The 6,000-nt window shown below is 39.8% G+C and overlaps 1 non-coding gene across 1 annotated transcript; it reads right to left on the bottom strand.

Annotated features, from left to right (window-relative positions):
• Positions 1-2,123: 2,123 nt before the first annotated feature.
• Trnat-ugu (transfer RNA threonine (anticodon UGU)) lies at positions 2,124-2,196 on the bottom strand. Its single transcript has one exon. It is a non-coding gene; the product is annotated as a tRNA-Thr (tRNA).
• Positions 2,197-6,000: the final 3,804 nt, after the last annotated feature.

Below are 6,000 nucleotides of genomic sequence, written 5' to 3' on the forward strand. Positions count from 1 at the left end.
ACATTCTCTCTTACTTTCAATTACAATTGTAATATAATTAAACTTCATATTAAATTCTTTATTATTTGAGATACCAAAAACACAAAGTCATCATGAAAATGTTCTGAAATGCATAACATCAAGGTTTTCCATAAATTAATATTTACCAGAAACGTGGCGAAATATAGCGATCTACTTTTCAACTTTGTTGTCCCTCAAATCTATTTAGATCAAAGCGGTTGGTAAAGCAAGCAACGACAGCGCCTCTGCGCTGCAGGTTTCCTGGGTGGCGGGGCTAAATTTCTCATTACTCATGCTTGATAGTTCAAACAAGCGTCTTTTGTTATCGACAAGGCGAAACGGAACGAGACGAAACGAAACGAAACGAAACGAAACGAAACGAAATGAAACGCGTGGATATCGCGTTTTCTATTATTCTATCTCAGGCGCCCCCCCCCCTCTCTCTCTCTTTCACGAAGGACTCTTTGAAACGGGACCAGAGGAATAAGATACGCGAGCAGTTTAAAGAGTTCAGCGAGCCAATGCACTTCTATAAATCTAAATGAACGACGACAGAGAAGTGGGACGGTTAATGCAACGAAACTGACGCGTGACTTCATCGTGTTTCGATTTCGCGTCATCGCGAACAGTTTTCTCGTTCAACTTGTATAGGTAGTTCACCACTGACGCGATACTCCTTTTTGCGAACTTAAACGAAATCGCTTAGAATCCTAGTTCCGAAAGTTTACTGGGAACAGACTTTTATATGTGTACAAATATAAAGCTTAGATTTGAAATAAAAATTCGGAAAATATGGAGAGAAAATTTTGTGTACTTCCAGTGTTTTGTATAGCTGTGTAAAATGGAATGATATGACTGGAGGTACTATAATAATAGTAAACATTATATTGCTAGAACATTAGAATGTGATGAAGCACAAGTAACGCATCGTATCAAACGAATAACTGAAACAATGAGTAAGTCGTTTGTTATACCAATAAACTATCTCGAACGGCAAGTGTTAATTGGTTCTGTTGTGCAGTGACGAACATTTCGTTTGATCTTTTTCTTCTCGTCAACAAGAACGTGATATCATCGTATTATGAAAGTTGTAACTGTTCAACGTAACGTTTGTCATTTTCCTGATGTGTCATGATGAAAACTCTGCAGTTCTTTTTAGCGGGGTCAAAAATTGTAAACTCTCTGTCATGGCGAAAAAGAAATTGGAGCAATGTTAATTGCGGTCAAACAGAACAAATCGTTTATGTTTGTGATCGAAATAAGTTATTGTTTGTGATGCAACGAATGAAATCGCAATTTTCTAAATTTTTTTCAATTGGCGAAATGTATCCTCTGTAATTCATGCAATTTATGTAATTTCTTTTTCTTTAAACCGTTTAAATCCAATTGATCGAAACATAATTGCACGTTAAGATCATTCTATAATCTCGATAAAAAGCAGTCATCTATTTTTATCACATTTCAAAAGATTATTAGGGTTTTCTTATCCGCTTTTGAGCTGTAAAGAAACGATTTACGAATCGTGATAGTCTTCGCCTGTGGATCGCTCGAACGAAGTCAAAATTTTATCCGTTCTGCCGATACAATCACGTGGAGTTCCTCGAGGCAGTAATGGGAAAGGTTCTGTCCACGGTCAGATTGCACACGTTTTATCGTCGTGATCGAAGGATTTTTGCGGGGACTACGGGAAATTCAGTGAATCGTTACAAATATTTGCACGTGCGATGGTTCTTATTCAGAGGAATCGTTAATTTCGTATGTAAAATCCCCGCGTGAACTTGTACAAATTTCGTTTAATTCAGTACTGGCAACGTGTCGCGTTTTAATGATTTCGTGGTATAATTTGGTTCAGTTAACGTAGTTAACTGAATCAATGTGCGAGTATATGATGCCCGTTCCGCTAAAAAAATAATTATGTATTCGAATAGAATAGAATAATACCATTTTCGTTCGATTTATAAGCACGGTAAAGAATAAGAAATGTTCGTACTTGCTTCGATTATTATTACACTTATTAGAAAATAATCCTTTTTTAATATAAAATTACAAATGTATCGTTTTTTTTTTATATTATATTTATGTATTTTTTCGTATAGTATTCATATAAAAAATAAAAAACGTTTTGCCCCCAGAGAGATTTGAACTCTCGACCCCTGGTTTACAAGACCAGTGCTCTAACCCCTGAGCTATGGAGGCTCACGATTCTCCTTTTTCTTGTGACTGTACAAAACTCGTAAAAACGTTAGACAGTTTAGTTTATGCATTGTTTAACAGTTTATTAAATATTTATAAAAATTGTTACATAAAACCAAATCATTATCCTTCAAATTTTGATTCTCTTAATACGAGACATGATTTAGATGAATGCATGCAGTTTCAGTGATTGCGCTTGTACGTTTATTTTTTACGGATAATTCATTTGAAAATAATAGTTTTGGTAATTGTTTACCTTTCGTGAGATAACTTCTATTTGCGATGATGCGTACAACGCATTGGTTACCTCATTGATTTTACGCAATAAAAAAATTGCTATGAAATTAGAAACGATTAATATTCGAATCTAATCTCGATTGACGGGCGTGCAAACAATATGTAACAGGCAAATCACGAGTAGACTGACGGCAATTGTGCCTGGTAAACTGTATATACATCGATCTTGTTAGCGATTACCTAATTACATTATTAGATGGTAACTGCAGTATTCGCTAGTAATAATATTATCCGAGTAAATTCTAGCGCGGATGTGATTTGTTATGCATACGCCGTGCGTCACCCACAATGTACTATCCTTTCGCGAGTTTCTGCTGGTGAAAGGATTTTTTGAAATTTTGATTTCTCGCGAGAAACCACCTCGATAAAGACCCTCGCGCAGTCCTCGAAACGAGAAAAATTCACGAGGTGATTTTTGCATTTCTCTGGCTAAGATTTAACCAACGCTTCCTTTTTCCACTAGGTGGTATGGTACATTTTTCTGTATTTTTTCTGAAAAAAATACTGTTTCAACTCATATTAGAAGTAACCTTAATTAATTTTGTTTTTAGCAATGAATTCTCTGTTTGTTATTAATTTTTTATGTGAAAATGTATTTAATCGATACTAAATTTTTCATTTGTCGTTAAAAAGAGAATGAAAACATCTGTTTAATATTATTCTTCAAATGCAGATGTATTTGTAGTAACGTTGGATTATAATTTACCGACATCGCTTAGGTTATATACAAGTTATTTTAGGTGTAATGATAAAATATTAATTTTAAGAACGTCATAACGACTACCATCCCCATGTCTACTCAGACAAAATTCCGCTGAACGAGGGGCCGGTGAAAAAAAACCATACGCGAGATCTCATAAGTTTCCACACCACGCAGTTCGCTCGTTCCTCAACCCGTATTCCAACAGAGCGTACAGTTTAAACTTCTCACGGAGAAGAAGAAAGTAAGCAGCATCCTAACCGTGTGCTGTGAATCTTTAATTTGATAAACGTGCCAGAACGTTCCGCGAAATAAGTCCCGGTTTCCCTCCGAACAGCCGACACACCACTTGTGTGTTGCACAATGTCTGCAAGGGACTCGAAGCGTGCCCCTCTGCTCCACTTTTGTGTTTAATCGGTGCACCCGTCACACATTTACACACCCGCAGGCACGTGTACGCACGCGTACACGTCACAGAGCAGGGGCACGTGCACTCGCGTACCGACGAACACATGTACGACGATCACGTAAACGACGCGTTGTTGTTGCGCTCTGCGCAACAGAGAAAGGGTAGGATGGAGGGAACAGGGCTGGCCTCGGAAGGAAAAATGGGAACGAACGGATCTGTAGAGGGCCATAGCTTGGGGGAAACCAAATGTTTGCGAACAAATCGTCGTCGTTCTCGACGGGGAAAAATCAACAAACGTTTCTGGCTCGGCCCTAATGCACCGTCCGATGGAAATCGTTCCGCACGCGAGGACGTGCTCTCTCCATTCGACCGCCGAATATACCGAATATCTATGGATATATTGTGTAGATACGGCCAAGGATACGGATGTGTATCCGCTTCTATCGTGGATTGTCGCGTGTCATAGGTTTTGGTTAGCCGACTTGGGGGAGGCTCATGGTGATACGATACGGGAATTTGTAGGAGATGGTTTCTTTCGTGAGTTTACCGAATTTGAAGGGTGTATGTATAATAGCGTGCGCGCCACGACAGTAGGAAATTGGAATTTGTTGTTTTAGGAATGCAAGGATTGTGGATAATAATATTTAGTAAATGTTGTTGGTTTATTCATTGTTAGTTGTATATTTTCTCCTTGTTGTGCCAGTATTATTTGTAGTTAACAGGATGAAAAGTAATTGCACGAGAGCGTGTAAAATGAAATTAAAGGACGAAATTGTGCTCAACAGTACCTTTGATAAAGAATTCACAAGTATACGGTAAATTGTTGTACCAATTGCGGTACTTCGAACAGTATTTCTAGGTATTGGGCATGTATGGTACAATCGGTACAAATCGGTATTGGATCATTTCAATTCAGATCATTTCATCAAGTCAGAAATTCAGTGAGAATCACTTGAAAAAAAGAAGGAAACGAAAGAGAAATGTTTAAAAGGAAAGAATCGGTGAAGTTTGTTTATCGAAATCGTGCTTCGTTAACTGCAGTTTGATCCATAACCTCGGAGCGCTTTGACGAATTTTTCATCCGGCGGTGCATGCATGCGGTTTTAATTTGGCCCGCGCGAAATTCGAGAATTCAAATTAAGCGGTTTACCGAGAATCGCGGTCGCCCCTTATTTTCTCCCAGCTTCGTCACCAGGAATTCTCGGTTGCCGCCGGTTGCTTGCTGACTACAGCTTCGTTAGACTAATATCGGGCGGATGGGATGGCGCGGGGGAATCTTTCGTTTTCGGCCGCGCGGAAGGCAAGCCAACGCGAAATTCACTTTAATTTTCTGGCCACGTATCGGGCACCAAGGCAAACTGGACCTGACCCGTTGGATTCACCGGCAACTGCGTTACATACTTCCTATTGAATTAACTCTTACCCTTTTAGAATTACACCGCGTCCCGCTCGATGAGCAGCAAGTTGCGAAACATTTCCGAGCCGCGTCATTATCGATATTAATTATTCTCCGTCACTCGGCACCAACTTCGTTGATGCCATTAAACTGTGTGTTATTTCGCCAATCCCTTTTGTCGTGTCACCAACATCGTTTCAGAACGGTCCTTTCCTTTTCGTTAAATACCTACGCGTGACATTTTGTAGATGGAAAGAATATTCGTATAACATAGACCCTTTACTCCCAATAAAAGAACAAATCATTTTATGCTCATAAAGTTTCAATAATCATAATAAAGAGTTAACAACAAAAATTCACAGTTTTAAAGTGCAACACCGCTATTATTATGTTTACCACTTCAAGTCTCGCGTGTCCATCGAGGTATACGCTAGAATAATTTATATCACACTATTCGCACCCTAGAGCGGGAGGGAAGGGTGCGAGCCGTTTAAATAGGTAGTCAACGAGAAAGATGTATCGTCCGAGGCTCAGATCGTGGAGGGGTAGCGGATATATCATTCCTTGTTAAATTTACAAGAGAGTAATAACGTGGGCGTGTTGGCTGCGAACGACCACCTCGCTCCGCCGTGAACACAGCGAACGATGTATTTCGAAATTCCCTATAATTTCTGCCACGTATCGGCGAATATACGAAGCCTTTATATTATCGAGCAAACCGGGCCCCGAGACGGGGGTGTATTCTACCATCTTCCAACAACGCTAAAGCACTTTGCGCCGGGCTGACTTACAATTCGCCACCCTACCCACACCCACCGCGGTCTTTGTTGCGCGAATTTATCGATTTCTTGCCCGATACCTGTTCGATACCGTTCGAACGTCGAGGAGAGAAGCCATAGAGAAGTCGCCATTAATTTACGGGCCATAAAGCCGAGTCCATTGTCTCGCTAACGGAATAAAAGTCGAGGTGGAATTTTGAATGCTCGGAAAAGAGGCGGGAGTTCG

This window comes from Xylocopa sonorina, chromosome 8 (genome assembly GCF_050948175.1).
Source record: "Xylocopa sonorina isolate GNS202 chromosome 8, iyXylSono1_principal, whole genome shotgun sequence".
NCBI classification, from domain to species: domain Eukaryota; kingdom Metazoa; phylum Arthropoda; class Insecta; order Hymenoptera; family Apidae; genus Xylocopa; species Xylocopa sonorina.